We start from the raw sequence: 12,134 nt of genomic DNA, 5'->3' as shown, positions 1-12,134 counted from the left end.
CAGAGCACAAGGAGGAAACCCACACAGATCCGGATAAAAAGAATTGAACCTGAGTCCCTGGCGCAGTGAGGCAGCAGCGCTAACCACTGTGCCACCATGCCGAATATCCAAATCACTCCATGGTTTCGCACCTCCCTATCTCTTTCATCTCCTCCAGCCCCACGAGCTTTGAAATATCTGCGTTTCTCTAATTCTGGCTTCATGGGCATCCCAGATTTTTAATCACAGCACCAGGATTTGGAGTACCGTTTCTCTACCTCTCCATCCTCTCTCCCTCATTTTCTTCCTTTAAGACACTCCTTAAGACATACCTTCTTGACCAAGCTATTGGTCATCTAACCTAACATTTGTTATGTAGTTTGATGTCATCCATTAGTCGGCACTGTAGCAGTGGTTAGCACTGTTGCTACACAGCGGCAGGGTCCCAGGTTCGATTCCCGGCTTGGGTCACTGTCTGTGCGGAGTTCTGCACGTTCTCCCAGTGTCTGCGTGGGTTTCCTCCGGGTGCTCCGGTTTCCTCCCACAAGTCCCGAAAGAATTGCATGTTAGGTGAATTAGGTGAATTGGACCTTCTGAATTCTCCCTCTGTGTACCCGAACAGGCGCCGGAGTGTGGCGACAAGGGGATTTTCACAGTAACTTCATTGCAGTGTTATTGTAAGCCTACTTGTGACACTAATGAAGATTATTATTATTAATGGATGAAGTACCTAATATGTCTTATTATGTCAAAGGTGCTATCGAAATATAAATTAATAACGTTGCGCAGGTTATTCTGTTTCCCTTCCAGTAACAAGCTGCAGATCAGTGTTGATGCAGCAGATCAGTCTGGCTTCAAGGTTGTAAATAGTGATAGGCAAAGATCAACCTCACAAAAGGAAGTATCATGATGGCCTCTAACTTCCTAGCTCCTCAGCATTGGATTTGGGGTCCCCGCTTCTGGGCTACTGACTCCTGGGCTTCCCACCCCTGGTCTCCTTGATGCTCGGCTCTCCGCTCCTGGGCTCCTGGGCCCCTGGGTCCCGAACACCCAATGGCTGGTGTTGGCTGCTCCTCCAAACAAATTATTTCCCTCCCATATGAGCTTATTGACAGCAGACGCAGTAGAGAAACATCCTGCGATTGGAGGAGAAGCTCCATGCAGAATCCCCTATTCAAACTTCCCTTAAGACCTGGATTTTGAAAACTTGCTCAGGGGGCCACGTCCGAGGCAGACGTTGGATGAGCCTGATTTAGACTGTGCTATGGTGACAGGAATTATGACTAAGTGATATCAACCTGTAACTTAACCAGCTAACCAAACATATACTGAACTGTTTTAAAAGGACCTATAAAGGCAAGAAAAAAATTGGTAAAGGTGGCTGCCACAAATCAGGCGCGGGATTCTCCACTCCCACGCCGAAGTGGCTGCGCCGTCATGAACGCCGTCGAGGTTCACGACGGCGCTGAACGGCCCCGGTCCTGACCGATTCAGGCCCTGACAATGGGCCAGTATCGGGGCCGCGTCATCTACCCGCGCCAGGCCTTGTCGCCCGCGTAAAAGCGGCGCCGCATAGATGACGAGGCCGGCGCCGCATAACGGACGTCATCCGCCCATGCGCGGGTTGGCCAGCGTCAACCCGCGCATGCATGGTTGCCGTCCTCTCTATGTCCGCCCCGCAAGAAGATGGCGGCGGGTCTTGCGGGGCCGCGGAAGGAAGGAGGTCCTTCTTCAGAGAGGACGGCCTGACGATCGGTGGGCCACCCCACATCTGAGGTACGCCCCGGTGCAGGATCCCCTCTCGCCCCCCCACAGGCCGCCCCCCCCAGCGTTCACGCACCGCCCACAACTGCGGCGACCAGGTGTGGACGGCGCCGGGGGGAACCCGCCGTTTTGGCCTGGCCGCTCGGCCCAGCCGGGCCTCAGAATAATGGGGGTGCCGGAGAATCGCCATTTTGGGTGTCTCCGGCGATTCTCCGGCCTGCGGCCCGCGAAACACGACCGGGCCATTCCCGCCGCTTGGGAGAATCGCGGGAGGGCGTCGGACCGGCGTCCCCGGAAATTTTGGCGGCCCAGGCGATTCTCTCAACCGGCGTGGGAGTGGAGAATCGCGCCTCAGATGTCTGATATTGTAAATTGAACAATTTTCTGGAAAGTTCCTATATGCATTGCACTGTTGACATGCCCTGACATGTTGCTCATTGGGATTTTCACACCTGAAAGTATCAAGGTCAATTTCAGAAAGAAACTATTTGCATCTTTATAAAACTACCTTTTCAGCCGAGACTGAAAGTCTCAATAGCCAGCTGGTAGGGGATCATCAAAATGGGTAATGATTCATTTAGAAGCTAATCACTGGGATATTGCAAGCCAAATTCAGACGTCAGATAAGCAACCCATTCTGAAATCATTGTGAGGGAAGAAGGTCATATGACTCATCACCATTTTGGAATCTCTTGAATACAGCTACTAAACACAGGAACAAGTGTGTTCTGGGAAAACTGCAATGGAGCAGTAAAGGAGTTCTCCCCTCCCTTACTCCTCAAGTTAAAGCCCTATCCCTTGCATTTTAAAATTCCAGCACAGAGAGTGAATTTCACCAAAAGGAACCTCAGGAGCAAAACGCATTGAAATGCAGATTATGGATTAAAAAGGAAAATTGTCTCCAGCAATTGTGGTTACATGGGCTTCAACTCAATTCCTGGAATTTAAAGGAAACAGGAAAGATCTCCGCCACAGCCAAGGACTCACAAACTGTGAATTTTAGATGCTTGTGTATGTGTGAATGTGAAAGTCGAGAAGCGCACGTTTACCTTTTTAAAATACATTACTATCTTTACCTGAGTGTGTTTTTAACTCAATAAAAACTTTTTATTTCAAAACCAGGAGAAAGCTCGCCACTCTCACTTCTTTCCCAGGTTCGCTCCCGGCTCTGGGTCACTGTCCGTGAGAAGTTTGCACATTTCCCCGTGTCTGCGTGGGTTTCGCCCCCACAACCCAAAGATGTGCAGGGTAGGTGGATTGGCCACGCTAAATTGCCCCTTAATTGGAAAAAAATGAATTGGGTACACAAAATTTTTTTTTTAAGTACATAATTGATTGACTGATTGAATTATTGTCACATGCACCGAATTACAGTGAAAAGTATTTTTCTGTGGCCAAGGGAATGTACACAGTACGTACATAGTAGGCAAAAAGAATAATCGACAAAGTACATTGACAAATAAGTAATTTGGTTACAGTGCGGAACAAGGACCAAACAAAGCAAATAATAACTATCACCTTTATTATTGTCACAAGTGGGCTTACATTAACACTGCAATGAAGTTACTGTGAAAAGCCCCTAGTCGCCACATTCCGGCACCTGTTCAGGTACACGGAGGGAGAATTCAGAATGTCCAATTTACCTAATAACATGTCTTTCGGGATTTGTGGGAGGAAACCGGAGCATACGGAGGAAACCCACGCAGACACGAGGAGAATGTGCAGACTCAGCACAGACAGTAACCCAAGCTGTAATCGAACCTGGGACCCATGTACTGTGAAGCAACAGTGCTAACCACTGTGCTACCAGCATGAGCAAGAACAGCATAGGGCGTCGTGAATTGTGTCTTACAGGGAACAGATCAGTCCAAGGGACAGTTGTTCAGGAGTCTAGTAGCTGTGGGGATGAAGCTGTTCCTATGTTTTCCTTTATTTCCTTTTCTTTTCATGTACTTAATGATCTGCTGAGCTGCTCGCAGAAAAATACAATAAATAAAATCCAAATCCAATGTCTGAATGTGCGGGTCTTCAGACTTCTGTATCTCCTGTCTGATGGAAGCGTCTGGAAGAGGACAAAGCTTGAGGGGTCTCTGATAATGCTGTCTGCCTTCCTGAGGCAGCGGGAGATGTAGATAGAATCAATCGGAGGGTGGCAAGCTTGTGTGATGCGTTGGGCTGAGTTCACCACACTCTGTAGTTTACTTGCAATCTTGGGCAGAGCAGTTGCCATACCAGGCTGTGATGCAGCCAGATAGGATGCTCTTATGGCACATTTGTAGAAGTTTGAGAGAGTCGATGCAGACATGATGAATTTCTTTAGCTTCCGTAGGAAGTATAGACGTTGTTGGGTTTTCTTGACTGTTGCATCAACGTGAGTGGACCAGGACAGATTGTTGATGATGGTGACACCCAGGAACTTAAAGCTATCGACCATCTCCACTTCGAGCCATTGATGTTGATGTGGGCGTGTATTAAACATAGAATTGATAAAAATCCTTCATCCACCTAAAGGAGGGGGGAGGGTGTGGGACAAGCGAGGGTGTGAGGGGGAAGAGAGAGTATGAGGCGGGAGAGGGAAGGTGAGAGGGAATGTGATGGGGAGAGTGTATGGGAGGGAGAGGATGTGAGGAGAAAAGGAGAAAAGAGGGGAGAGAGAAGGGGTATGAAGGGAGGGGGAGAGTGAGTGTGAGGGGATCAGGAAATAATGAGGTTGTGTGAGAGGAAGAGAGGGATTGTGAGGAGGAGAGGTTTTGAGTGAGGAGAGGGTGTGAGGGGGAGAGGGTGTGAGGGAGGGTGTGAAGGGGAAGGAGCAAGGGAGAAGTTGTGATGTGAGAGGGCGTGAAGGTAAGAAGGAGAGGGCGTGAGGGGAGAGGGTATGAAGGGTAGAGGATGTGAGGGAGAGAGTGTGAAGGGAAGGGGAAAGGGTGTGAGATGGAGAGGGTGTGGGGAGAGACGATATGAGGAAAGAGAGGGAGACGTTATGGGGGAGAGAGAAAGGATATCAGTGGGGAGGAGGGGTGAGTAAGAAAAAGAGAGGATGTGAGTGTGAAGGGGAGAGAGTGGAGAGACAAAAGCAGAAAATACTGGACAATTTCAGCAGGTCTGACAGCATCTGTGGAGAAAGAAGGAAGTTAACGTTTCAATCCGGTTGACTGTCAAAGCTTTATCAAAGAGAGGGGAGAAGTTATGAATGAGGAGTGTGAGGGGGAGAGGGTGTGAGGAGGTAAAAGGAAGAAAGTGTGAGTGGATATGATGGGGGAGGGGAAGAAGGTGTGAGGGTGTGTGTATTCATAGGCAGAGTGTTTCCATAACTCTGGCTCACTGCCAGTTTCAGGTTTTTCATTCCGCCTTGCTTACATACACAATCATGCACTCTCACTCTCACAGTGCTGAATGTGAGTGAGTGAGCACCCTGGGATTGGGAGTGAACCGGACATAACACTTTCACCCTATTACGCTTTAATATTCATCCAAAGATGTGCAGGTAAGCTGGATTGATCATCATCAATGTGCGGGGTTAGGGGGATAGGGCGGGGAGTGGGCCTAAGTAGAGTACACTTTCGGGGTGGTGGTCGGTGCAGGTTTGATGGGCCGAAGGGCCTCCTTCTGCATCGTGGCGATTGCATGGATTTATTTATTTCAGATTGTTTCGGTTTTGCTCAGCAAGTTGTTTCTATCTCGAACCTTTTTTTAAAAAGATTAAAGCGTAATGTTTCACAGAACATTATTTTTCCGAAATTTGCTCTTCAGCCCCCTGAGCGAAAAACGTTTTGAAATGTGGGCCCTTTGGCAAAAATGTTGGACACCACTGGTCTAGATTATTGCATGCTTTATTCTCTAGGATGGAACTGGAATTCCAAATTCTCTGGTTCACAGTGGAGAGTGCTACCACTGGGTGATGATTTCCTCAGTGACTCAACTAGTAAACCACAAATCAACTACCCTACCCTTAGCACACATTTTCCACATGATCGTTCTCTGTTATATATTGTGTTACTGCCTTGTCGGGTACTATTTTTAAATTTCCCTTCAAAAAGAAGGTAGATGCACGGAGTAAGAGTACATTATTAAACTTGCAGCACAAAAGACAGAACAAAGCAACCTGAGGGCTACGAAACATGATTCCCAGTATTTCAATTTATTAAAAGGAAGTTGGCAGCTGATAAGAGAAAACTAATAAAGTCTCCTGAAATTATCAGGCTGGTAATTTTTTTTATTGATCCATGAATGCACAGATGTACATTTCCCAGTATGCAATTTGGAGAAAAGGCATCCAGTGCAAATCCACAAACAATGTTTATGATTAAAATTTAATCAAGTCCCAGAGTCAACAAGTTTGTCTTTGCAAATGGACAGCACCTGAGCCCCATACCATAAATCTTTGCTTAAGCCAGGATCTGGTGGAGTTAACAACCTCGGCGATTGCTGCAGAAGAACTTCCAATTAAGCAACCTGCAATTTTCACCACATTACCTTACAATGAAATCTGCAAACATGAGTCACGTCAATGGCTGGCAGCCTGTCACACAGAAAACTCCACTAGTTTCACAAGCTCAGAGGATATGCTGCTTGAAAATAAGGCCTTGGAAACGTAACTATTGAAGTCAGCCAATATGTCCAGCGGGGCGAAGTACAATTATAGGAGATAACATTAATTACGACAGTGTTGTTGACATTTCCATTCCGAAGCATGCTTCTGAGTAGGTGGCTCTTTGTCATTCCGGGTACCCTGACAGTCTATAAGGTTCCATCTTCAATTGGCTGGGCAGCTGGGAGGTAAATGGATTTCGACGGTTTGTATGGTATCATTTGATTGACGTTTTGTTTTGCACTGAGCAATTGGGTTGAGCAGAGGCCTTGTGGAGGCTAAAGGCTGACAGAGAAATGTAGGCATGATTCTCCATCCAGCGATGCCAGGAACTGCGAAATGCGATTGGGCAGAGAATCACATGTGTCCAGGGGTTGTCCAGGTACACCATTGCTGAGCACCTCACTGACCGCCCACCATGGCCCGTGGTTGCGCAGAGTTGGAAACCCACAGTAGCGCGTACAGGAAGGCCCCGGACAGGGGCCGCAGAGCATACCGCTGACATGGGTAGCTCCAGCCACCAGTACCCCTGCCAGCAGGGACAGGTACTGGGGCCTGAGGCCTCCATGGTGCTGGGCCCCTACAGGGCCAGGGGTACAGTGCCAAAGGCAGAATGCCAAGAGTAATGGCCGGGGATGGGGGAGGGGAGGAAGGTGACATGCGAGGCAGGGGCTGCAGTGCAGGCCAAGTCCACTGTGCAGCCTGTTGGACTTGGTTGGGTACACGGGTACGCACCATGCTAACATGTCTTCCTTTCACCCCCTGCAGACAATAGACTTTGGAATCCAATCAGGAATGGTTATCTTCATCCTAGCTGCCACAGCCCTGGGGGATGCACTGAGGCTGTACAAGTAGGAGCTGCCCGGGGCAGACTCTGCAGCAACGGAGCCTGCCCCAGAGGAACAGGGAGCGGCCAGTGAGAATGGTGAACCGGCGCCCAATCGGCCAAGGAGGAGGTGGGAATGAGGCGCCACATCAGGCCTCATGTGTACTGGCAGCGCATGATATTCGAGGACCTGCCAGACCAGGCATGCCATCGAAGACTCCGGCTGACTAAGGGGACAGTGCGACATATCTGAAACATCATGGCGCAATTGGAGCCGCGGGGATATGGGGGCAGTATGCGCCCCGAGCAGTGACCTAGGACGTGAACAAGCGGTGCATCAGCATCCTGAAGATGCGGCTCAGGTGCCTGGACTGCTCTGAAAGGACCCTCCAATATAGAACTTGGAGGGCCTCCCACATCGGGGTGGCCTGCTGCGTCCTCCACAATATCGAGCAGCAGAGGGTGACATGCTGGAGGAATGGAATGAATGGAAGGCCTGAACCATCGGGGAGATTGCGGCAGATGGCCAGAATAGGCAGAGCATGGGGCCCAGGCAGGTACAGGAGGCCAGCGTGCATGGCCCGCTCTAATTGCCTCCAGGTTCAGCAACTAGGGGCCTCGCCGATGGCAAAAACATCCCATCCCACCCCCACACCCCTCTCTGCTGGCCGATCAGCCCCTTCGATGACCACCCTCCCTGTACCAATCCCCGCAACCCCCTCCATGATTCCTACCTGCTTCACGATGGCCCTGGACTTCACCAGGAGATGAGGCTGCAGCTGGAACAAACTCCATGGGCTCCTCCACCAATTGGCACTGCCAGTCCTGGAGGCCCGCTCTCATCTCGACCAGGGTCTCCATGCGCGCAGCCATAGGGCACAGGGACTGAACCACCTCCCTCTGGGACAGTGCCATATCACTCAGTGACCGTGCCACCTCCCTCTGGGTCTGTGCCACATAGGCTAGTGACTGTGCAACCTCCCTCTGTGCCCGGTGGTGTGAAGATAGTGGGATGTTCCCTGTTGTGTCTATCAGGTTGTCTTGAGAACATAGTGTTGAACAAAGAACATCAAGCTCAGTTACAAGCTCAGAACAAAGCTGATTTATTTACACAATTTAAACAAGATTTGAATAAGTCACAAGGTATAAGTTATTTAATTAAACTATACGATATCTCTAATACAGAACTCTACGCTGTGCAACAAATCTCTTTCATGCCAAAACACCTTCTCCCAGAATCCCAGGAATCACATGATATTTATATGGCTGCTCCTTATCTCCATCTGGTGGTGAGAAGTATTAACATAAAATTGTCAACCCTTTGTATTCCTTACAATATACATATTGTTACGTCCCCCTTTCTTTGAAGATGTTTGTACATCATTATAAACATTTATACATGGTAAGCATTGTATGCTCTGTACAGGTAAATGAATATTGTTATGTGTTAACAATTTTAAAAACTCTTTTACAGTTCATAGATTGAGTCTGTCTGGCTGTCTTTTGATTTGAGTCGACCTTCTCAATCTCGGTTGTTCCACATCAGATGTTTCTGGCTTTTCTGTAGTGACTACATCCCGATTTCTTGATGTGAAGTTGTAGCAGTGGATTTGAGTAATTCTTTGTTGAACGTAATATTCGGAAAGATCGGCTGAGTTGCCTTCACTTTTCGAAGTGCTCTCCTGTTTCTTCTCAGAATAGACCTTCATTTGTCATCATGGCATATGAGTGTGGAGCTGCCTGGCGTATCACACATGCCATGCAGGACCATCCTCCAGTGGGAATTTGTACTCCGACATGATCACCTTGTTCTAGCTTTGCTAGTTCTTGAGCTGCCCTGTCCCAATACTGTTGTTGCATTTGCTTGTGTTGCTTCATCCTGTTTACAGCATCTTCAGTATCAGGATCTGCTAGTTCTAAGCATGGTAATATTGTACGTAGCTGTTGACTCATCAACAATTGAGCTGGTGGCAAACCTGTAGCTAGCGGTGTAGCTCTGTAGCTAAGTAGGGCTAAAAATGGATCACTTCCTGGATCCAGAGATTTCTTCAGGAGTTTCTTCGCAATGTGAACACCTTTTTCTACTTTTCCGTTCTATTGCAGATGTAATGGGCTAGACGTTGTGTGTTTAAAATCATATCGCTGTGAAAATTCCATCCACTTGCAGCTGTCGAAACATGGGCCGTTGTCTGCCATGACTGTGAGCAAACACTTATTTTGTGGCTTTGATCACTGCTTGCGAACTAGTTAGGTAATCTTATCACCTCAGGGTAATTCGTATAGTAAAAAAAATTTTTTTTAATGAAAATCGCTTATTGTCACAAGTAGGCTTCAATGAAGCTACTGTGAAAAGCCCCTAGTCGCCACATTCCGGCGCCTGTTCGGGGAGGCTGGTACGGGAATTGAACCGTGCTGCTGGCCTGCCTTGGTCTGCTTTAAAAACCAGCAATTTAGCCCAGTGTGCTAAACCAGCCCCAGTAATCGATGATTAGTAAATAATCTTTACAATGAAAGTAGAATAGGTCAATGTGAACCTTTGATCATGGATCTTTCTAAGATCATGCATTGTCAATTTCTCTTTTTGTTGCAATGATTGGTTGCATTGAAATGTTTCACACTCTTAACATGAGGTTAGTGATGTCTGCATTAATGCCTGGCCAGTAGACTGATTATCCAGCTCGACTTTTGCACTTTCCGATTCCCTTGTGAACCTTGGTTAGGATCATCTGCCTTAGGGTAGTAGGATAGTTGGAATCACTATGCAATCTTGCCTAAGCAGGAATCCATTGATTATGCTCAGATCAGCTCCAATGTTCCTATGACGAGAACAATTTCCTTTAGGCCAACTATCTCTCATATAACGCATCACACACTGTAATGTGTCATCTTTGTTGGTTTCTTCTTTTATCAGCTTGAACTTTTCATCTGAGACAGGTAGATTCTCTTCCAAGCAATTAGCTTGAGCTTCTACTACCTGAACTATGTTAATCATCCCATTATCTTCTTCAATTGTATGTGACAGTGCAAGCTGCTTACCGGGTGTGTATGTAAGCTCAAAATCATAACGTCGAAGTTTCATTATGATTCTTTGTAGTCTCGGTGACATATCATTCAAATTCTTTTTAATGATGTGTCCAAGTGGACGATGATCCATCTCTACAGTAAAGGTCGGTAATCCGTATACATAGTCATGGAACTTCTCAATGCTTGTGAGAAGGCTGAGACATTCCCTTTCTATCTGCGCGTAGCGCTGTTCCATCAGAGTCATCGCTCTTGACACATATGCCAAGGGTCGTCATTGCTCATCAGAGGTTTTCTGAAGTAGCACAGCTCTTATGCCATCCTTATTTGCATCGGTGGAGATCTTTGTTTCCTTCAACGGGTCGAAGAATGCTAGTACTAGTGCTGTGGTGAGTGCTGTTTTTAAACCAGACCACACGTTTGCAGGTTCTTCTGTCCATGAGAATAGAACATTCTTTTTTATCAGCTGTCTCAAAGCTGTTGTTCCAGAAGATAAGTTTGGAAAACGCTTTCCAAGGAAGTTTATGCCACATAGCAATCTGGGAACTGCTTTCTAGTCCTTGGGCATAGACATATTGTTAATTGCTGCAACCTTCTCGTCGTCAGGTTGCACACCATGGGCGCGATTCTCCGACCCCCCCCCACCAGGTCGGAGAATCGCCGTGGGCCGTCGTGAATCCCGCCCCCGCCGCCCGCCGAATTCTCCAAAAGGAGAAAAGTCAGCAGGGCGTCAATCGCGTCACACGCCTCGGAGAATGGCACGGGTGGGCGCGAGGCAATGGATTTCGGGGCTGCCGATTTCTCCCGTCCGGATGGGCCGAAGTCCCAGTGCTCAAGGTTGACGCCGACCAGCGTGGAGGTGGGTGACGGCCTGGGGGGTTGGCCGTTGGAGAGGCAATGGCATGGCCGCAGTCTGTGTGTGTGGGGGAGAGGTGTGTGTAGGGTTGTGTGTGTGCGGCAGGGGGGGGGTTAGAGTGGGGTGGGCTCCGCGGGAATGCCAGGAGGGGGGGTGAGTGCCGGGGACGGGAGGATGACTGCCGGGGATGGGGACGGGGACGGGGGGGTGGGGGGGTGCCGGGGATGGGGACGGGGAGGTGCATGCCGGGGAGGGGGATGGGGGGGTTCCGTGCCGGGGACGGGGTTCCATGCTGGGGAGGGGGACGGGGAGGTGCGGGACGGGACGGCGGTTCGTGCTGGGGAGAGGGATGGGAAGGTGCATGGCGGGAAGGGGTACGGGGGGGGGTGCGTGCCGGGGAGGGGGACAGGGAGGTACGTGCCGGGGAGGGGGACGGGGATGTGCGTGCCGGGGAGGCGGACGGGGACGGGGGTCCGTGCCGGCGAGGGGGACGGGGAGGTGCGTGCCGGGGGGGCGGGGGGATGTGCGTGCCAGGGAGGGGGACGGTGGGGGCTCCGTGCCGGGGATGGGGACAGGGGGGTCTGTGCCAGGGAGGGGGACGGGGAGGTGCAGGATGGGGCGGGGGGGGGGGGGGTCCGTGCTGGGGAGGGGGTCGAGAGGGGGGGGTGCGTGCCGGAGTGGGACGGGGAGGTGCGCTCAACGTACATGACACCCCCGCACGCTTTGGACAGAGCACAAAGGCAGCTTCTGTAGGTGTAACATTGACTTTAATAACAAAAGCAGTTCATGCACGTGCCCTAGCCCCTAAAACACATCTGTGCCCTGCACCCGTGCCAACTTACTCAGTGTCTAATTGTTTGGCCTTACGGGCCCTTTGACTATGCTTAGGTGTTTCCCCAGACGGTACAGCAGAACTGGAGGTGGACTCCTGCGATTCCTGCCCTCTGACACGGGTTCCCTTTGGCGGCCGTTTCCTGGGGCGTCCTGGCCTAGATGGGCCAGGCTGCGGCCCGTTGGGATGGCGAGCTGCCAGCCTGTCCTGCCCGTTGCCCACCCGATGCACCTGGGACGGAAGGGGGGGAGCCCGAGGTGTTGAGGTG

This window comes from Scyliorhinus torazame, chromosome 4 (genome assembly GCF_047496885.1).
Source record: "Scyliorhinus torazame isolate Kashiwa2021f chromosome 4, sScyTor2.1, whole genome shotgun sequence".
NCBI classification, from domain to species: domain Eukaryota; kingdom Metazoa; phylum Chordata; class Chondrichthyes; order Carcharhiniformes; family Scyliorhinidae; genus Scyliorhinus; species Scyliorhinus torazame.
The sequence above is the reverse complement of the archived record's forward strand: the minus strand, read 5'-3'. Positions refer to the sequence as shown.